The sequence below is a fragment of the Balearica regulorum genome, chromosome 9 (assembly GCF_011004875.1).
Source record: "Balearica regulorum gibbericeps isolate bBalReg1 chromosome 9, bBalReg1.pri, whole genome shotgun sequence".
Lineage (NCBI taxonomy): Eukaryota > Metazoa > Chordata > Aves > Gruiformes > Gruidae > Balearica > Balearica regulorum.
This window is the reverse complement of record NC_046192.1, coordinates 9,391,848-9,414,611: the sequence shown is the minus strand read 5'-3', so window position 1 is coordinate 9,414,611 and position 22,764 is coordinate 9,391,848. Positions and strand designations below refer to the sequence as shown.

At 44.2% G+C, this 22,764-nt stretch overlaps 1 long non-coding RNA gene across 5 annotated transcripts in view; it reads right to left on the bottom strand.

Annotated features, from left to right (window-relative positions):
• Window positions 1-6,742: 6,742 nt before the first annotated feature.
• The window catches only part of LOC142602910 (uncharacterized), a 45,768-nt gene continuing 29,746 nt past the window's right edge, over window positions 6,743-22,764 (bottom strand). For 3 of the 5 annotated variants that reach the window (XR_012836741.1, XR_012836743.1, XR_012836742.1), the window contains 4 exons: window positions 11,775-12,832; window positions 10,877-10,961; window positions 10,044-10,152; window positions 6,743-8,186 (listed from right to left, as the gene is read on the bottom strand). This is a non-coding gene — a long non-coding RNA (uncharacterized LOC142602910). The remainder of the gene's footprint in view (window positions 8,187-10,043; window positions 10,153-10,876; window positions 10,962-11,774; window positions 12,833-22,764) is intronic. The other 2 variants (XR_012836744.1, XR_012836745.1) reach the window with 2 other exon arrangements.

The following is a 22,764-nucleotide window of genomic DNA, read 5'->3' as shown; positions in this document are numbered from 1 at the left end:
AGATTAGTAATATTGGTTTAACTACAACTGTGCCTTCCCCGTTGAGTGCAAAGAATTGTGCTATAAACAACAGAGCCAAGGGCCGGCCCTCCTCTGGAAGCGGACATTGCTCCATCTGTGCTGGCCCCATCAGCAGATATCTGCTGGTAAATGGACAGCAGCTTCGGCAAGTTTCTGTTGCCGTACGTTCACGCACACAGAGAAAAATGGACTTTTGTGGCAAGCAAGAAATTTCAAACATGTGCAGCGCAGCGCTGCTTTGTTTCCGGAAGGCAGGCTCGGGGTGACCGCTCTCATCGGCACAGCACACCAGACAAAGGGGAACTTCATTTTTAATGCACCGAAACTGTGCAACCGCCAGCGACTGTTCCATGGCGTTAATGGAAAGACAGAGGTATTTCTAGCTTCCCTCCCCTGAGACTTTTGAAGCTGGTTTCCAGGAGTGCCTTGAGACTCACAGCCGCCCTCTGAATTGCTCAGGCAATGGGCTTCCCACCCCAGGGCTCTCCGAGGGCTTTCGGGACTGCCTGTGGCACTCGACCATGCACAATCGCTGTGACCTGTGCCTTCTCGTCCACCCACAAACCCATCAGCAGGAGTACTGTGTACCCTAACAGGAACCGAGCATTTGCCCTGACGCCAGAGTCGGAGGAGCATCAGCGTGGACCAGGTGGAGGGAGGGGGGTGTCCAGCAGTGCTGTGGAACAAGGGTGGGGGCAAGGGCTTGTCACACCGGTGCTGCCCCACACATCCCTGCCTCTCCCGCCTGTCTCACGGGCTGCTCCTGCCGTGCCCGGCCAGCCACGCTGCCACAGCACTTTCTGCCGCCTTCTTGTCCCTGGCAGGAGGAGGAATGGCAGCAGATCCCTGAGCTCAGCGACAGGAGAAGGGGATGGGGGGGTGTTTTGGTGTTTGGGGACTGGAAGAGGCCAAAGAGTTATGGATCTCACAGGAAAAAAATCCTCCCGGCTGAATCATGTTTACCTTGGCTGCACTGGAAACCGCTACTGCACGGTTGATGCTAGACAGGGTTTAGATCTCTTTAGAAACAGCTGCGATCTTCCCCCTAGCATTTTCTGCTGCCTGCTTCTGTTTGCAGCCCAGGGGAAGGAAAAAAAAAAAAAAAAAGGCAAACAAAACAGCAGCAAAGAAAGCACAAAACCAAACTGCAGCGGGTCAGGAAGAGCAGAGAGAAGGCAGATCAGGAGCTCCTGCCCTTCCCGTCCCAGAGCACATGAGCAATCAATGACATTCACAGCAGCAGACATGGAGTTGCTGTAAGGAAGCATGTTTCAAGGAACATATAATTAGACCAAGGAACGCAGTGCTGTGGATGGACATCCAGGACGAGGACACAGAGATATTTGATAATTATCTGTATAACAAGAATAACAGAGTTTTAATAGTTAATGATCTTGTGCATGTGGAAATGATGTAACATGGCATGTTCCCCAGTTAAAGCCCGCCAGGACTGAAACCCTCTCACAGAAATGCAGACTAGCCATAACAGCTAAAAGCAAGGCTCCCACCCTGCCTGCGAGGTGCTTGGAGCTCCCCGTTTGCTGAAGACCCATTGGACCCGACACACGGTGGGCTTGCTGTGCTGTAGCAGCACGCTGCCCTTTTCCCCGTTATGGTCCCAGTACGCCTACAGTGCATCCAGACGAGCACAACAGCGGCCACGAACCCGTCCCGCTCGGCAGCTCACCTGCCTGCGCCGCACCCCAGGGCCTCCGCCTGCCACCCGTACCGGGGTGCGACCATCCTTTGGGAAAGAGAACAAATCAGGGATGTTAAAACACCTAGGAGAGTATTTAGGAAATAGATTTCATTACAGTATATGCAAACGCCATTTGCAGCTTGAACACACAAAACTATTTATGAGAGGAATTTGCTGCTGGAGATAATGAGCCAGTTTTCAACAAAGTGTAAATCTGCCAGCTGCTTGTAGAGGCTCACAGACTGTCAGAGCACAGATCATCGCTACTGAGTGCTCTGCTAATAGTGTAAACAGTAATGACATTTAGAGTATTGTTTAACTCAGGGAGGAGATTTAAGTCATTTCTACAGTAATATCTAAAGGGGAGTAAACCTCTGCAGATAGTACATCGCAACTCTGGCAGCAGTCTGTAAAGTCTTCAAGCTACATCTTTAAATTATGAATAATGTCTATTAAAAAAATCATAACTCGTAGTCGTGGTAAGCATGGCTGGGTGAGACACTGTCAGAACGATTAGAGCCCAGATCGTGAACGCAGTATCTGTCCTCATCCCGTGAGGAGTTTGTAGGATCAGCACACCCATTATAACAGTTTATTGCACCTCGTAAAACCAACATGCCGCAAAGCGCTTCCCACCAACGCTCTTTCCACTTCGGAAGTTAAGTCCCTTCCAAGGCTATAGCTGAGCATCTGAGAGCATGAGAAATGAGTAGGATGTGCATTTTAAGAAACTCTTTTTCTCACTTTGAGAAAAATATTTCCTCTAGGCAAAGATTTGCTTATCTTGTAGCAAGGTAACTTACTTTCAGACAAAGTGAGATGACCGTGCCATCTCTTTTCCGTCCCTATAACCAGGAGGAAGCCCTCGGTCCAGCACCTCTCCCCAGGGGCCGGGAATCACAGAGGCTCCGGGCAGAGGCAGGCTCCTTCCAGCCGCTCACCCACCGCCTGTGCAAACAGCGCAGGAGAGAGCGAGCTGAAGGCGGGCTGGCTGGAGAGGCTTCTCTAGCAAAGCACTATTACCAAAGTGTGCGAGGGCTGAGCCGGGTCCACAACACGGTTGTGAACTGGGGTGAGACATTTGGAGGGATTCAGGCTTCTAAACCCAAACGTGCAATCACGCAATGGTGGGGCAGGACCAAGGGCTCGACCGCAGGGGTATTTCTTCTTGCAGAGAGTGCGTGGGACTTGCAGGCTCCGGTGGTGGGTGGAAAGGCACTGTGGCTGTGCTTGCCCCTGCCTTCCTCCATCCCGGGGCCGGGGCGGGCTGGAGGGCAGGCACGGCGGTGGGGCCAGTATTTCTCTCATCACACAGACTAAAAATAGCAGCTGGCCTTAATGCAGACTTTTTCTCTAACCACTTTTCTTCTAATCAGCTAAAGGTTGATAAAGGCCAATCACCATCCGTGCACCACAGAGCAAGATAGAAATGCCAAACAGAACTGCCAGATCACTTATTTAACCTCAAAAGTTTCATCTTCTGACTCTGCCTCCGTGAGGGAGGAGTGGGACAGTCTCTGGCCGGGTTAAGGCCATAAGTGAATTAGCAGCACCATCCATAGGCTTGTGGAAGGAAAGAAAAATCACCAGAGCTGCACCACACAAGGACAGGAACTTCTGGCAGCTTAGCTCAAGCTTTCTGAAAGAGCAGGCAGGCTGCAGACAAGCTGCAGGGCAAGCAGAGCACAGAAAGTGGCAGATACCATTTTCTAATGCATTTTTTTCCCCTGGCAAATGCAAAGCTCGTTAAAGGTGGGAGACCAACAGCGCTGAGAAATGAAGGAAGAAGGGAAACTGGTAGCAGTAGCACAAGATTTCGCATACCCTCTGTCGAGCTCTCCTTGATCTGAGAGATGACTCCAGTGAGAAGCTGAAAGTGATAGTCCCATTTATATGGGGTTAGCTCCTGCTGCAAGGGCTGCCCGGCTGCGTGAAAGCCTGTTAGTAAAGCTGTGCCCAGATCTGCCCATTTTCCTTTTCTGATAAACAGACATTCTGCTGAACCTCGATCCAGCACACTGATGCTGGCTGGGCACACCACATGTGCTGGGGCCTGAGGTCTCACGCAATGCCGGCTGCAGCACTGGAGGATCCTTCCGGCACCGAGCCTGGTCCCCTGCTGTCCCAGGCAGCTGCTTTGTATGACCCCATTCATCAAACCGACAACCACCAGGTCCTTGCAGTGAATTGCAAATGCAGTAGACAGGTCCATCCTCAGATGGACCACAACACTCCTCCAAAGTGGGACCGAACCCCAGGTGAACATCATGCCCACAATCTAGAGCGCCAAATGTCTTTTCGTTCTCTGTTACCTTTTCCCAGAGACCCGCCGCAGCCGACAGTGCATGGCCCCATGTGCAGGAGCTCTGTGCCTCCCAGATTACCCAGATCCGGAACAAGAGTGAAATGCTTTCTTGAGAAGAGGTCCTGGGTGTTCAACCCTGCACAGGTGTGGGAGTCAGTCTCCTGGGCAGTGCTCCAAACACCAGACTGGCATGCCCAAAGGCATCACTGATGGTACCACCGATACCTCAGCGCACTGAGGATGAGACATAAGTACCTCTGGGTTTCTGCAGCACACACAGAGAATAGACCAGCACCACTGTGGGACCATTTCAGGCTGCCAAGGAAGGTGCTCCAGAGGTATAGGTATTGGTAAGTTTCAGGGATGCCAGGATTTTTGGATGTCTCCTGTGTGTAGTCAGAGTCCCAGTTTGACCAGTGTATTTCTGCTCAAGGGATTCCAGTCACATTTGCCTTCCCACTCTCTGCTCCAGCTGATGGGGAGATGCCTACAGGACAGCAAGAGTTTTTGGGGAGCGGCTGAATCCCTACCTGCGTGACTGAAGTTTGCAGCTCATCAACCTACAAGAACACACCTGAAAGAACATCTCTAAACCAACATTTAATTTAATAGGTTACATTTACCACAAACTGCCAACAATAAAATGACACAAACCGGCAAACACGCCAGCTGCACCTCCCACTCTGCACAGCTTCTGAGATAGCCAGCCTTCCTTTCCAGCAGCTTATTTCCCCTGAAGAAGCCAGCTGCCAGCAATGTCAAGCTCATCTGTTTTGAACATTAACTCTCTCTAATTCTCACTTTCTTGGTGGGCCTTTGCCATAGAAACCTTCCTTAGCAACAGGGAGGCAGAGCAGCAGTGAATCCAGCCAGAGGCATTAATGAGGCAGCCCCAAGTCCCTCTGCGTGGCACATCACCTCGTGCCCTGCCTTCCCAGCTTACCTTTTCCAGCAGGGTGTATCTCATAGGGGAGCATTTCCAGCAGAACCAGGGTGTGGGGCAGGAGGGAAACAGCTGCGTTGGAAAACTGTCTGGGACCACTTCAGAATCGCCCTTTGGTTAAGTGCTCGTGGCCCGGTTTACGACCCAGCTCACCTGAGGGAATTTCTTGCCTCTGTATAGCCCTGACATGCCAAGGATGACTTCTGATGCTTGTGGCCATGGGCACAGGGGGTGACAAGAGGAGCCAAGAGGAAAGTGGGGAGGGGATGAGATCTGGAGCATCTCAACATGGGCTCAGGAGCCACTCTGCCTAAGCAAGAGAGAAACAAGTAGAATGGCTCAGGACACTGAAAACAGCCCTGTAAGCTTCGTGGGGAAAGAGTACCCTGACCACAGCCCCATCCTGCGCCATCATTTGTGATACTCGCTGGCCAGTGGGCAATGGGCTCTGATGTATCTAAGCCCAGGAGCAGTACCGCTGTCACAGTGATGCTCACATGCCCTGGCTTTATTCCTACCACCAATTTCTGCTGTATCTCAACTGCTACTTCTTTTACTGGTTAGAAAATCAGTATTTGCCTCTCTGATGGGAGGGAGGCTGTAAAGAGAAAATCAGTAGCATTTCTGATGTGCTGCGTGAGTAAAGGAGCAATCCCTCATCCCTGTACCACCACTGGTAGATGGTATGCAGAAACGTGGGCAAGAAAAGCTGGCACTTCAAATTCCTAACCTAGCAGTGTCCAGGCTGTAAAAGAAGTGGTGAAGGATCAGGGACAGCATCGTTATGACTTCTGCATCATCCTCCCCCAGGTCTGTGCCTTTCTGTTCCCAATAGCTTTATTTTGACAGGCAGATAAAGCAGGATGTGTGTTGCTCTGAATTTCCCACTTCTTTCAGGGAAATAGCTGACTGCTGCTCTGCGGTAGGGGCAAGTTGGCTCCGCCTGTGCTGCAAAGCAGGTCTGAAGTGGAAACATCTCACCAGGGGTGGTCAGCCCGGGTCCAGAGCCAAGCTAAAGCCAGTGATAGCCCACTTCCCTTGTGGACCCTGCTTATGTCCAGCCACCTCGGAGGCCAAGTGTCCTGACAAGAAGCCTCCCCAGCTGCATTCTCTCTGAAGAACCAGCACAAGGACGTGCACATATGGGCACTAACCACCACTGCCAGCTTGAGGAACCCGTAACTTTATCTTTCCATTCTCTGACTCATCCTGTCACAAACACACCACGCAAGCACTGTGCTGTTTCCAGCATTACACCGTGACTCACTGGTAAACCTGCACTGCTCTCACTTCCATTCCTCCCTGCCAGGTTCTTCATTATCTCCTCTGCTGCCTGTGGGATAATCTTCTGGAGGAAGAGCTGCGGTGGCTGCATCTCCAAACACCTCTCCTCTGCTTACCTGTCAGCCCCAGGATGTAATTAACTGCCGGCACTTGACCTGAATTCACAAACCTGGCTTGTAGGGAATAGGGAACGATCAACTCACCCTGCTTACCCTGTTCAGTGGGAGCAAATACTTTTATTGTTATGGGTCACAGAATCTGTAGAATTTTATTATAAAATCACAATTAGGCAGGAAAACACTTTTCTGATCTTTTTTGTTTGCTAGGTTGGTTTCACATTTTTTACGTTTTCTAACTTTTATCCAGTGACAAAAATTTCTCCTCTAAGATGAGGAAGCATTTGTTTATGCCTCTGACCAAAACTCTGGCTCTGAGAAGTTTTAGATTAAAGCACATTCATTCAACACCCAATTGAATATCAACAGGCTTGACTAAATGATTTATTGGATGTTTGATCTCAAAGACATTTGGAAACTTGATTATATCAAAGGCTGCAATTTATGAAGTCAGTTTTCTCCTAATGTAAAGACACGAATCTAAATTTTTAGATGAATGCTTACTGAATTAAATAATGGAATCCAACAGCTTTTATTACATATACAAGTATTCTCACACGGAGCTATGAGTAATTACGCATAAAAAGTTAATGGAAAAATCAAACATGCTAAAGGTTAACTGCAATGTATCTTTCACCAGAGAGAGAAAGTTTCAAGACTTAGACTGTTCTTGACATAAAGCCAAAAGTGAGTATTTGTTTCTAAGAAACAGGCCACCACCTAAGCAATAAGGATACAATGCACAAGACTGGGCAGTGCCTAATTCCCAGGAATCTGTTACTGGCATGTGCCCAATTAGCTCCATTCAGGTGCAAGTAATTCAAGGAAATGGAACTACCTTCAAATTTGGTTTACCCCCTGGGTCTCCACGTGCACAGCAGGTAACCCTAGCAGAGCTTTGTTTCTGCAGAGCCGTGTGTGTCACAGCCAGCGCTTGCTCTTGCAGGGAGCCAGGAAAAGACAACACAAGGCAGAGACAGCCGAGGGCTTTGTTTTCTGCAGGCAGGCAAACTCCAAAGACCTGTTTTATGTACAGAATGAAAAAAACTGAAAATGTATTCCAACATAATGCCTATCCTTAGTGCTTTATTATGATCACAGCCTCCTGACAATGTTTTGTTTTCTTTTTTTCCCCAAGAAACATTAAAAAAAAAAAAGTGTCACACTCTATGAGTGTATTTGGAGGTAATTTCTACCATTTTAATTCTGGTAAAAGAAAGCCACATTAATACTTTATTCCTTATGTTTTTGGCTCAAGAAAGGAATAATTCCTGGTTTGTACATAAATTGGCAGGACAAAATCACCTCCCCCTCTATAAGTTGTAGCTTTTCCTTTTATCTTCTTATTTTTTTCCTTCTCCATCACTATTAAGTTACCTGAGCTTACAGGCACCCAAGGTATTGGCAATGGCACTTTCTCCTTCAGTATGCCAGCTGGAAAGAGCTGTATCTTCATGGGAGAACGGGAACAAGGTGCATTTTCCTCCATTCCCATTAATCTTGCAGGCACCCTGTTGGAGCTCTGCAGAGGACAAGCTCTCGCAAGCAGATGGCTGAAAGTCTCCACGCAAGACAGGAGAGATCCCCCACTGCCTCTTCGGATCTCACACTTCTTATTCACAAAGTAAGATGACCTTGGCTTTCTTAACATATTCTTTTCTGCCACCAAATTAGGTTTCATAACTGGGTTCAAGCACTGATTTCCAACAGGAGGGTTAGGAAAATTCACAGCAACCTACAGCTTCCATGCACGTGGCTCACAGTTCCTCCACGGGCTGAGTTCCAAATAAACAATTTAAATAGGATTCCAGTGGAAACCTGAGTAGCAGAAAGAAAGTAAAAAGAAAATTAGGTTCGTGGATGCAACTTAACAGTAGTAGTAGTAGTAGATCCCTATTTATCTCTCAATTCTGACCCTTTGGAAAGGAGAGATGGAAATCACAGCTCGATTCATGGCAGCACTGATGGGGCTACACGATGACTGGAGCACATATCATACTGGATGGTGCTTACAGTGTCCCCTGTATGCATTAAACTTCATGCTAAATGGGAAATCTCACTCCTTGGAGATTTTGATAACTAGACAATCACACTATGTGTTTGCATGTACTAAACAAAAAATTTAGGCTGATGTCTGCCTGACTTCTTACTGTCCTCTGCATATCTATCCATCACTCACTTTCTCAGGTACCATTTTATTCAAAGAGAGCTACAGTTGTTGTTGCACCTGCATGAAGCAGAGCAGCAATGCAGCCAGGGCCCACGTGCCGTGGTGATGGCATCAGTGGAAGGGCCAGGAAAGAGGTCTGTCCTCTCAGCAAGTATTACCTGCTCCATAACAAAAAATCAGTCTGCTGCTGTTCAGCACATTCAGCAAAGTCCATCAGCTTCTGCAACATGCTAAAAACCCACAGATTTGCAGGGAGGGGGGTGGTAGATGTAGCCATGAGCCCCTGTATTGTAACCAGTGCTTAATCAGGCAATTAAACTGAGCAGTTTGCTTTGGAAACTTCAAACAAACCCTAAAACTCCCCTAAAATGAAGTTAATAAATTAAGTACATTGGGGAGAACCAATTTTAATCTCTTATTTTTTTTTTTAGAAGCTGTATTAAAGACAGGAAAAACTTCCAACAGCCACGCTACTCCAAACTGTTCTGGAGCTTCTCTAAAGAGCTGAGAAGCCAGCACAGCTCTTCTGCAGCCTTTGTGCAGTGCTAAGGAAGAGCGGATCCCCTCACCATTCACCTTAACCAGGCTACAGACAGCTCTGAGAGAAAATCTTCCTTGCTAGCCAGGAGGCTTGCTGGAAGGTAAAAGTGAAACCTAAAGAGCACTTCAAAGTTGAGTCTGACTTCAAAGAGCTCTTGTGGGCGATCTGCACCTGCAGCTCTTCATGTTTTTGTGCTGTGTTTGACTGTTTATCATTAAACCATTCATTCAGCCAGCTCTGCACAATAAGCCCTTTAATGGATCTCAGGCTGAAAAGAGTTCAGCCTGCAGACATAAAAAATAAAAATGTAATCTTTCTTAAAGAAAGCTTTGATATACCTTAAAATACTATATTTTCAGAGGCAGTTACATATTCAACCTTTTTTCCTTCCTGTAGGCTTTTCAAGACTTAATAAATCTATGAGCTCCTATTGACCAAGCACAGTAGGGGCATACATTGGAGCATCTAGCTGGAGTCTAGGACGAGAAAACTGGCTCTGAAAATCTACTGCTGGAGCACCATGCACAAGGCACATGGGAAAGTCTTCTCACACATCTGTAAGTCTAGGAAGCTCTAATCCTAGAAACTTCTGCTAAATTTTCAACTAGCCTGATTCTCAATGAATCAGTGAAACTCTTGATTTATACCATCAAGGACTTGGCTCAATTTCATTAGATTCTAAAAACTAAATTGAAACGTGTAAAAAGCTTTCTTGGCTATCTGCCCATGCTTATTATATAGCCTCCATTACCATAGGATTGGAGTGCTTCATGATTTTGAACATATTTATGCTCACAGTACCCCACTGGGATGGGGAAATGCTGGTTTCTTCCTTTTATAGGCTGGAAACTGAGGGATAGAGAGACTAAAGAGTCTGTCCCATCAAGGAATACAGGACCAATAAGGGTGTCATCAAAAATGACACCCACCTTTAAGTGTTTCTGAAAACCCACCAAGTCCTTACCCAAAAGTTTGTTTCAAATGCTCGGTGTCATCATCATACCTTCTGCATACCAGAGTGCTGGAAAAATCACCTATCAGAAGGTCAATGCTCAGGACAGAAATCAGATGCTCTGAAATTATGAAAACAAGTCAAGACAGAGAATCCCATTTAGGGTAATGGGGCACATCCATATTATTTACCCTAACAAACAGGTCTCTGGACCATGGGGAAACCACCTTTCTCCCTCAGCATCAGCAGCACCCAGGCCAGCATGAATCTGTTGGAATATTGTAAGCTTGCCTTACCTTCTCAGACACTTAATAGGGAAAAGTAACTGAAAGTTATAGATGAAAGGGATATTATGTGGTTATGTGACTGTCACATAATGGGACACTCTCTCTGAATAATTGCATACAGAGCAATTTTGTGGGTTTTATTGAATAACTCAATATAATTTAAACCTCCATAAAAGGATAGTGAAAATAAAAAAATAAGTCTTTTACTGGAAGACACATCCTCACATAAAGAATGCTAGAGGCACAATGTTTATGAATATGTTTTAATTTTAACTTTTTCAGGAAACATTGCAACATTCTAAAAGGAGAAGCTTTTGTTCAGACAGCCCAATTATTTATATCATAGCACACAATTTTTAAGTGTTGTGCACATATAATATGTAGCCGCATTCAGTATACAAGTGCTCTGCATAGCCGAATCGAAAGGAAAAGCCCTGTTACAAAAAATATTCCCAGCCACATAAGAGAAGAGGATAGGAAAAACTTCTTTGTACATCAAGTCTGTCTCCTTGCTACTGTACCTACATCTACAACACCCATCTCCACTCATACACTTACCAATTTAAAAATCAATCAGATTTCCCCCCAGATACTCCTCATAGATGGCTGCTGCAGAGCGACACCAAGGCCTCATTCATGCCATCTAAAGAGCCAAAATACAGAAGTTACATACAGTTACTTTTTTTTGGAAAGGGAGCAATAGCATGAAAAGATTAAGCCAGTTACCCCCATCTACCCAGAACCTCTGCAGCAGCTCTGGAGTGTCGATCTTGGATCTGCCTCCCAGCCCTCTGCTTAACCAAGTAATAACAGAAGTTATTAAACATGCCACTGAAGATGAAAGCACTGAAAACACACCCTGAGACACACTGTCCAAATTTAGGGACTGTTTGGTTCTCTGATTTATTTTAGCTCCTTTAGTTTTCCCTTTTAAAGGAAACATCAACATCGCATCTTTCTCAAGGTGAGGAATTTGTGAGCAGTGCTATTGTTAACCTTGCTAGGGAAAAAACCCCCAGCAAACAATGACAAGCACAATTCAGTTCAGTTCTCGCAAACACCATATACAATGGCAGGGAGCCAGTGTCTGATCTCATTTACACCGGGACAAAGCCATAGCAACAGCAGTGCTGAAGGGCGAGAGCAGCGCCTGCGGTACAGGAGCTGGGCAGCCAGTGCAGCCTCCCTGGGCAGTGGTTTGCACCACGATGCAGACAGCCTCTCTCGGCAAATGGGAAAGATCTAGAGTGCTGCTTGGAACAAGCAGCAACGTGTTTATGCATCACAAAAAGATTTTCCTGTCTCATTTAGGCATTTTGCTGTTCAGCTTTTCAAGCAAATTCTAGAAAACCCAGGTAATGGTTTGATTTAGGCTTTGATTCTGTATCAGAAGGTTTCAGAAACGTGTTTCCACTCTTTCCCAGGAAAGCAGGCCATGAGCCACCAGGGTACTTACACACTTGCTTCAGCCAGGGGTCAGTGAGACTTTGCCAGGTGCTCAGATGCAGAAGGATGTCAGGGTCAGGCCCCCAGCTCCCCAGCACAGCTGCTTGGCTAAAGTCTCTGTACTGAGGCATCAGGGCGCCCTGCAGACCGAGCGTGTTTTGTCTTGGGTAGCGACTGGTGTCAGCTGGGAGATGTTCTGGGGAGTGCGGCACCACTCAGTGCTGAGTCAGACCGAGGGGGAATGACTCACCCAGAAACGTCAATGAAAGACAATATTTCTTCTCTCCATGCTGCCCTCGTGCCTGTTTTTCATCCTTAAGAGCAGGGTTCCTTTGCACCTTTCTAGAGAGCAGTTGAATGGTTTTTAACAACACAGAGTTTCAAAATGCTGTTCTTTCTCGATGTTTCTCTCATAGCAGGTGCTTTGTTCTGTGCTTGTGACACAAGACGCTGTGTGCCATTGCAGCAACAGAAAGTGCAGCAGGAACCACAAAGAAGGTTAGATGTAAAACAGCGCCAGGTCTGGGAGAGTAGGCTGCCTGCTGGGCAGCCTGACTCCCACTTTTGCACAGCAAAAGTCCCCCTCCATGCCTCTCCAAACCACTCAGTGACTTGCTGTTTGCTCTAGGTCTGAGGTGGGAAGAGAGGGCAGGTCATTAAGAATATGCAACATGTGAACTTATCTAACAGAACAAGTTGTTCTTTTTCATACTTCATGCTTTCAAGAAATCAAGCTTGTGTATCATTGCAACAGAAGAAAGCACTAATATTCTCAAGAGACACAGATACCGTCGTTAACTTGCTGTTCCCTGCCTCCTCGCTGAGCCCTGTAGCCTCTCAGTAGTCACTAAATGACGGGCTTACCTTTCAGGCTCTTTGCTCCTGAGACCTTGCCCATTCTTCCCTGTGTTTTAAAAGATGGAACTCACATTCATCTGCGTCCATCCTCTCAATTCAAATCACCTTCCAGGCTTGTGAAGGTGGTAACCTCTTTCCAAATAGCCTCATTACATCGATATGTAGCATTTGTTCACGTGTGTTTCCATCTACACAAATAAGGGATACCATCTGCAAATACAGTAAGAATAGGAGAGCTACATAAGAAACAGAAAACCCAGGAACTGAAGAGGATATCTGTGTCACAAACAGGTCTGTAAATCACGGCCTCATTCCTAAGCCTGCCAAAATAGCTGAAACACCTCATAGGCCCACACTAAGGTATCTGTCTAGCATTGTTTCATGACCCATTTGACTTGGCAAAAATCTTTAATTTTCAACAATCAAGCTTAAGTCAGAGACTGAAGAGCATGTGACTACACGAAAGTTGACTCTAATTCAGGACCTAACAACATTTAGGTTCAAGACACCAAACATCATGGCTTTAGGCAATCCTAAGAGCTGGAAGCACATCCTACCTTCCTGATGATACTGGCATGCTATTTTGCACCTGATTTTAGAGATGGTGCAAAGAACAATAAATTTGCTTGTATAATTTCATCCAGGACAGAGCAAAGAGCAAAACCCAGTCTCTCCATTCAAGTTGTGACCCTAGCATGTACTCATGCTCTATAGCACAATAAGAGATCTCTAGTCTCTTCATCACAGCAAACAACTGGTCCTCTTGGTCCCTATGCTGACACTGAGCCTGGCCAGTCAGGGGAGGGAGGAGAGAGGGTGCCATGCTTCTTACATCCTCTTTTCTTTAGTCAGCTCTCCTTAATTTAGATAGATTTGCAAGCGTGCACTCACTGTGGGTCTCACCTACCCACCAACACATCGCTGGGATCCAAAGAGATGTTAGTGAGTTTGCGTGGATTACAGCATTTTTCTATAGAGAAGACACAAATAGTTGACATTTTAATGGTATTAATTAGCACCCATAAAACCCCTTCATTCTAAGAATAGTCACAAGAAGCAGCAATATGGAGTGGGAGCTTATAAAATTTTGTCAGTTTTGTCACATCTTTGAAGAAAAACCTGCCAACTGGCCTCGATTCATCAGTCAAGGGTATAGTAAATGCTGGAAAGTAGATTTTCAGAACAGTTTTACTCCAGTCTCCTTAGAAATCTAAACAATTTTCTGTTGCTCTCTCTTTGAAAAGCAAAGCTGAAGTATGTCACCAGAAGTAAAAATTCTCTGGTTAATTAATGAATTAGCTAATTGCACTTGGCTGCCATATCTGAGCATTTAAGTAGAAAGAAGCAGCATTCAGTTATAAATAGAGCCAACCAGGATACGGCACGTGTACATTTGCATAAAGGATCTAAGAAGTTGATGAGAAGTAACTGGCACTGGAATTTGCACAGGTTCATTAAAAGCAAAATTTTCTGCAGACATGGGGTAGAATTTCAGGGAAAAAACAAACTTGTAGACTTGCTTTAATTTGAGGGCTGTAGCCACAAAAAGCACATTTTGCAACCTAGAGTCAAAATTTAAATCCAAACTTACTTCGCTCCAAAGTGGTGGCCTTTTGCTGCCATCACTTGGTTGCGTGCCACGGGGCTGCCCGTTATCCCTCAGGCAAATTAATTATCATCCAGACTAGCGAAGAGCAGCTTGCCCTGCCGTGCAGCCCTTGCTCCAGCACGAGGCAAGGCTCTAGAGACAGTTACCTGCCCAGCATCCCAACATCGATGGCTGTCAGTCTGTGGTCCTTTGCTTCATCGATGCATTACACAAAGCCTGCATAGGTCAGTCAAGCCTGCTTGTTTTTCTAGGCAGCCTAAAACTTAGGTACTCCATTTTCAGTATTGCAAGGTACGCAGTCCCTTAGGTCCATAATCTTAATCACCCTTCTAATATTATGCTGTTGATACAGGATTTAGGTTTCTTTATCACTTTTGTTCTTATCTCTACTGTTCGGAGTGGGTAAATGCTTTTGGATTGATCCAAGTCACTGTTCTTTTTCTTCACAGCCTAACACCCATTTTTATTCTGTGCATCTCTCTCAAGAGAGGATTAGATGGCAGATTTGCCTGGCTTTTGCATAAGAGTTAGGTAAACACAGAGAATATAAAAGATCCATTCAGCTGAAATGGTTTACTTCTCCCTTCTTCCCATCACAACATGCATTTTCCTTAGGATACCATATTTCTAACCTACAGGTCAACCCTTGGGTCCAGGCCTGTGCTGAAAATAAGGTATGGCATAAGGGAACATGAGCTTCTTGGGACCTACACATCTGTTCTTTCTCCCAGCTGCAGATGTACACAGCCATATAAATAAACAAAGCATAGGTGCACACTGCTTGCCATTTGCATGCCTAAGTTAAGCAACATAGATCACCTTGGGAAAAAAAACCACCACACAACAAAATGGCAAAGAAATTAATTAATAAATCAGTTTCACTATAGTGGCACTGAATTCACATCAAGAAAAGGAAGGTTTTGGGAAACAATTTGTTTTGATAGCTAGGAAATAGTCTTTGATCCCATTGGGAAGCCTAAAAGATCAGCTGCAAATTGCAATTAAAGATGTTGTAATGAAGATGAGCTATTATACAGCAAGGTGCGCGGATACGATGGTAAAGCAGTAGACTGCGTTTTCAACAGTGTGAAAAGGACATTTGTGGGAAGGGCTTATGAGGAGAAATTCAGAAGATTAGAACATGCAATTCAAGACACTAGGAATAAAAGCAATAAGGAAACAACAGTAGTTATTTTTAACTCTTTACTGTGTTTATGATCTTTTAAGTGCTTCATAGACACTAATTTAAAAAAGAGCTTAAAAAGCTGCTTTGATTGCTGGAGTGGAAAAGATCACATTATTATCTCATCTCCAACTAAAGCTTAGACACTATTTCACAGGAAAGGAAGTGCTCAACCTATTCTGAGACATAAAACATCTCACCAAATAACCCAGAGTGGGACCATTTCAAGATATCATAAATTCTTGCAAAGATTTCCCAAGATCAAGAACTTGCTTGGTGAGAGGATAGGCACCATGAACTTCCCTTCCTCTGGGACACAGGACAGTCCTGCAAAAGGCTTTGACAGTGTTCCCTAGGATGGGGCTCTTAGAAATTATATTGAGTATTGAACACAGCCCCTTCATGGAGGGCTGATGACACACTGCATGCTTACCACAATATCCTACTGTGGATAGCAAAATCACAGTCCTACACTGGAACAAACCCAGCCAAGAAATTAAGAATTTCATTGCTACCAGTAGATGTACATTATTAGTAACCTTACTCTGAAAATACCTGGTCATCTATCATTATCTTAAATAATCCTGCAGTTTGAAAGAAGTCCAGACATAGCTGAGGCAGTTAATTACCCACACGAAGTGAAGGAGCACAGTGTTCCTATGTAGTTTCCCATAGTTCTGAGGTGCTCAATAACAAGCTGGAATGGGAACTCATTGTTGGCTTTCTAAAAAAATCCCAACACTTCAGCTGAGAGCGAAGAGAGTCTGAGAGGAAAAAAGAAACACACAGGAAAGCAATAAAAGAGTTCTCTGCTGAAATTCAAATAGATCACATGTTTTTTCACTCTGCTTGAAGATCGTCATGTTTAAATGCACAGCTCATCAAGCACAATTGTCTCATTCTGTTTGGAGCAGCGTGTTTTCCTCCTTGTGGCAATATGTGGTCCTTCCACTGCAGATCCCTGCATTGCAAGACATGCCTTTGTTCCCTTGTTTCATCTTGAGAAACAAAATAAAAAGACCCCTTGTTTCCTTTAGGGAGCTCTTTTGTCACAGAGATTTTGAGGCAAACCAAAATGCAGACTCACTCTAATTTAATTTCGAAAACTAGCAATAACCATTCCTGCAAATATGTAGGGGAGAAATAGACTGCATCTTTTTAATACATGGGAATATAAGGAAAGGTGGGCTTAAACTAGGATGTCCTTGGCCAGCTCCAGATGTGAATATATCCGGATTTCATACGGTTTTGTAAGTGAGATTCTTGGCTAAGCTCACTAGAACTGCAAGGGCAAGGCATGAAGGTTCAGGGGGGAGGCAAACTTTTCAAAATTCTCTAGACAGGAAAAATGTCTAAGGCAACAACTTATTAAGCAGGGCAAAGATTTCATCCAACAAAGAGGAACTCTATATGACACACCCTCCCATTTTGCCTACCACACAGATTTTCTCCATATCTCCCTAAGTAACTGAGAAATCAAACCAGCAGATAACTTCCGCTCTGATGTGCCAAATCCCCATCAATGTAAGAGCGTTAAATTCCACAGCACCACAGTTTCAGCCAACAGAATTAGAGCTCTTAATAAGAGGAAACAGAACATAAATTGTAGCTGGCTTTTAGGCTTTCCACAGATCCAAAAGCACAGATCTCTTACATTCATCACAATAGGAATGGTATGGCTTTTTCTTTCAGAAAGATGAGGGGGTTTTTTTTTGCACTGTTACTGCATAACAACGTTGATATTTGCCCAGGTCTTAAGCTTCAAGGCAAGTTATCTTCAGAGATATAAGCTATTAGTCCAAGATAGATAGTGATTTAGAATTTAAAATCACATTTTTTTTCTCTCTCTGTCATTCCCTTTCCTTCCGATACAGTATTTGTCCGCAAAAGTGCGCCTCCCAAAGGGTCAGACTAATATTAGGCCAACACCTTAACTGGCCAACGTTAGTTAATTTCAATGCATGCGTATACTGTAGCCCAGCTGGGAAACCAGTCCAATAATGCGCCTCTTTCCAACTTCGATGAAAGTGCAGTATGACCTTACAGATATATACTCCTTCCTATTACTAGAAATCTTGTGGCTCCATAGGAAAGAGAGTAAACATCGCAGGGTTATTAAATTTCTACCTTAAGGTACAACTGTGAAGGATGGGTACTTAGCAACCAGAAACAGAGAAGCACAAGATGTTCCATCCTAATGGCCCATTTTGCAAGGAAATATAAAAGCTCACATCAACCTGTAACTTCTAGGCCAACGCAACTGATCTCCACAAACAACTCCAAACTTGTAATCAATAGGAAATGATCACATTTAAAAGACTAACGTGTCTAACAAATATAACTCAGGCCCCCGAATTCCTTGACATTTGTCTCCTTACCGTCACCATCTTTACCCGATTGGATTTAAATGAGTAATCTCAGTTTTAAAAGGTTGGTTCGATATTTATGTTGGTTATTAAGGTCAAGGAGTCAAGAGATGAGAACGCTAATTTCTGCAAGCAGATTGCCTGACATTTGAACAAGATTGAAAATTCCATCAATATGGCACATTTTTCTTAGCAAAAAGTTCATGTAATTTCTCAGACATTAATCAGCAGAAGTCAATCCTGAATGACAAAGAAATTACAACAACTTGGATCCTCTACACCATGTCATCTAGTCTCACTGGAGTGTTCATGCAAATGGGAGTTACAGATTATACAGTAGAAGACAAATCCAGCATGTCCTCCTGTAGAGACCTCAGATCTGACTGGGGAAACTGTATGGGAATCTCCTTAATGGAGGGATGAATTCAGGGATGCAGCTAAATGACCAGTCACAAGAAGCCATCACATAGACATAGGAGAAGGAACAAATGGGTTGGGGACCAGGGAAACCTGCTGCAACAACTTCTACCCATGTTTTCACTAAGGCAACATGAGGTATGAAAAAGGAAGGACTATTCTGGTCCCTGGACACCGGGTCACCACACATCTCATGAGCATCACCACGTGTCAGAGGCAGTGTGCTCTAAGACCAACCCAACTTTCTGCCTATTGCCAGACCAAGGCACACACAGCAGTCTAGGCATCAGGACGTGTGAGGATTTGCTGAACCTCAGTGCTCTTTAGTTGCAGCTTTGTTGAGCTTTGCTCAGCTCTCAGAATATCCACCCTCTCTTCCTTCACTGCCAGTGGGTGCAAACCCTGCCTTTTTTCTCCTGTTTCGGAGCCTTCGGCTGCATCAAACTAAAACACACTGAGAATCATTTTGGCTTGGCAGGAAATGGGGAAATACACCCCTAAGTGTGTATCATCCAACTGGTTATTTAATGAGTCTACTGACTTGTGCGGAGGCTGCAGCCAGAGGAAAATAAAGGCTTTTAAGGTATCTTCCTGATTGTTCAATAGACACATAGCACCATGATGGTTCCTTCTTTAGAGAAGGATGTTTGAGTAACATCATTGTCTGGGAATCACGTGCAAGCCAGCCAGCTCTTCTGCTGCACTGCAAACAAGAAGCAAGCAGGGAATGCCAGGGAGGGGAAGAGATCAGACATGTAGATAAGAATAATTTCAGGATGAAGCTGATTAGTCCTTTTAGAGACTTAAGTTTTAAAAAGAAAGCCTTTGAAATTGCTCCAGAGTTTCATGCATACATGAAAACTTGAAGATTACTGCACTCTTTTGCTTAAATAACATTTTTTCTTTCCAAGAACCCCCAAGAAATGTATATAATGTAGAAAAAGCATTCAGCTAACCTGCACCACCAGCACATAAAAAAGAGGAAGGGAAAAAAAATCCCCCAAAAAACCTCCAACAACCCCCTCTTCAGTTTTAAACTGCCGATTAATTACCAGAAATTATTCCCTTCAGTATACCAGCTGTACAGTCTCTCTCTGCTATTTGGAAAGTTTGTGACTTTTTTTTTTTTTCTTAAGGTGTGATTAAATTTTTGGCTATAATTTACTGAAAACATGTTAGCCAAGAGGTCTGCACTGCTGCTGTGTCCTGCTTCCGACGTCCCATAGCCCTGAGAACAATTTATCATCTCCCTGGGGCAGCTCAAAGACCTGCTAGCTTGGGAAAAAAATTTTGTCTGTTGTCCACCAATTAGTGGCTAGTTTTGATGGTAAGAGCCTTCTTCTCATGTGCTCTCCAGATAGTTGTTTTGCAATGCATTACTAAAGAAAAATAAAGACTGGGGCCCCTTTGAGTTTTGTCCTTACTCTGGAGCTCCATATGAGTTTAAAAGGAATGGAAGTAGCATTGCATACACCCCCCCTACATCTATACCTATATTGTCAAATTGTATGGAAAGGAAGGTTACACGCATATGTTGAGTCAAGGCTCAGTTATTGTCCATGTTTGAGGTTTCAGTATTTTCCAGGACTTTTTTTTTTTCTTCTAAGAGCAAAATTTGGTTAAATTTTAAGCAAAATACAATAAACAGAATAATCACAAATTAAGCCTGAATATGGTTGCCTCGAGTTGTCCATTAAATCTACCAATGTCTTCAGAAAACTTCAGGAAAAAAAAACAAACTTAAGAAAGTGCAGAAGTAGTTTGAATTTAAATTAAGAAACAATCAGCTGTTTTCTAATAATTGAATTAAAAATATCTATATTGTTCCATTTCCATGCATCCTTGTCTCATTTGTGGGATTTATGAGCTCCCTCTCATGGCCATGATAATTATGGGCTGTTTTTTTCCAGCCCAGCTCTTGCTGTAGATTTATGGGTGACACCAAAGGGCAGTTTGTCATTCTCGGAAGCAGGAATTGATTTTAATCTCCTCGGTAGCAAAATGAGTCACCCGAGCTCCTGCTGAATCACCTGTCACAACTAGTGGTAGACGTTTCTTTGCTGCCTCAGGGCGTACGGAGATGGGCAGGATTCGCACATAGTGCCTGAAGGAGGAGGGCAAGGGAGGCGCTCCAGTTGGCGGGCTCCTACATCTCCAGATTGGTATGGCAAGTGCTACTTTGGGTGGTAACGGTTGTGCTGTTTCTCAGGACAACCTAAGAGCAGGAGGTCCTCCAAAAAACGTGAGCTGCCCTCACAGCACATGATTTCAAGGCTGCTGCAGTGAAGATGTGCAGCACACCACCAGCCAAGGGTGGAGGTGACAGAAGACAACCACTGTGCTGCTGACCCTGGCAGGCAGGTGTGCTTGGGGTGGCTGGTGGGGAGACCACCAGCCTGATTTCTACAGGCCAATTCATAAGTAGAAAAAGAAATATCCATCTACCACACCCTTCTGTAGAACGGGCTGTATTACGGGAGGTAATGGGCCAAGAAATTCCAGAGTTTGGAGACTGAGATGAAAACTACTTTTTTAAAAATAAAAGGTCATATAATGCCAGTGTATCATATGAGTTCTGGCAATGGCTGCTTTTTAAACCGACAGAACACTATTTACAAACTTATGGTATCAATTTGCAGATGGTCATTAAAGGCATGACTGAGATTTCTGATCTATTTTTAACACAAGTAAAACGGAAAGACAAAAAAAAAAAAAAGCTGTTTCTTTCATCCTAGATTCGTTTTGCCCTCAAACTAAACACATTGTCTCAGAAGACTAATTGTCCTCTTACCATTAAAAGCTGGACTGCAGGTTTAGTAACTTAACCCTAGACAGATTTGGGTGGTGCACATAGAATCACAGAATGGTTTGGGTTGGCAGGGACCTCAAAGCCCATCTAGTCCCAACCCCCTGCCATGGGCAGGGACACCCTCCACTAGCCCAGGTTGCCCAAAGCCCCATCCAACCTGGCCTTGAACACTTCCAGGGATGGGGCTTTTGGCCACAGCTTCTCTGGGCAACCTGTGCCAGTGCCTCACCACCCTCACAGGGAAGAATTTCTTCCTAATATCTAATCTAAATTCACCCTCCGGCAACAAACGAGTTATACCCATTCAAATCCTGCAAAACTGTAAACTTTGGAACCTTCTTACTGAAATGTATTGCAGGCACCATGCCACAAGAATAAACATACAGGCCTGCAGGCATTACATTAATAGATCCCCTAATACTACCTTTCAACACAGGAAGTTTGCTGAAGAAAAATTAACTTATTAAAAAGAATTAATTAAAATTAATTAATAGCATTTCTTTTTCTTGCAGATCAATATTACCTAATAACAAGACTATCAATATCTGGTGAAGTTCTGGAGCATATGTTCCAGAAAAAATCCCACATTTCGTTTGTGCAAAAACATGCAAATTTAATTTCAGCTCATTTGTATATGCTCAATTACCACAGTGCCGTCGGCAAATAAGATGCTAAAATGCACACACGGCTAAAAGTCTTGCTAGTCTTTTTGCACTGGCAGTTATCTGATCGTAATGCAGAATTGCTTTTTCTAAATTGGTTGATCTGATCATACAAATAGTAATTGTAACAATTAGACCTCAGGCTTCTTAATTTAAAAAATGGCACCCCAAACTCTGCCTCCCCATTCTGTCTCCCCCCAGCCCCATCTGAGCTCCTGCACTGAGGCAGCCAGGGGAGCTTGTCATCATCGTGGGCACCAAGGTACTTCTTGTAAAAAGTTTTCCACAGCTGCGTTATTCTTGTCTGGGGAACACCTGTAGATGCAAACAGAAATCAAAGGCTTCTCCCTTCACTCCCCCACCTTCCCCTTCCTGTGCGTTAATGGCTGAGAGGGAAAATAGATTTGAGGGATCACTCCCACCACCAGATCCTAACACAGGTAATTAATTTTGTTAATAGGTTACTTTTGAGCTGAAAACTCACACAGCAGAGAAGGGTTTAACTTCAAGAGAATTTTAAGGGAAAAGGAGATCCAAAATGACATCTCAAAAGTAGTCATTTCACCAGACTGTCTAACTCTATCTGTGCTGGGAACAGTCTGCAGAACAGGCTTGGAGCAATGTGATCGCAACGATAGCTAGCACTGAGCAGTGAATTATGAAGTGCAGATGCAGAGTTTGGCTAAGGCGTTCAAATGCTAGAAGGCTACAGATGGAATCTGGTTATGGAATTATCAGTGTGGCAAGCCCTTTGAAAGCTAACCATTTTTGTATGTTTTAACACTTCATATGTAGGCTTAAGTATTTTTTTTTTTACATTCTCTCTCAGGCAGAAAGAAATTAGGCAGGCTAATAATGCACACGTTTTAGAGATAATGCCTTAGGGGAAATTTACTAATTTACTGAGGGAGGTAAGTGATATTCATATCCTTTACTAGCTATCATGATATTTAAAGATGCTGCAAAAACCTAATTACAATATATGCTGTGAAGCAGATATAAGACTAAAATCTGTTTAATAGTTCAGCCTGTTGCTATAACAACCACATTTCAAGGACATGGATATACAAAACACAGGCAACAACATCTGCATTAA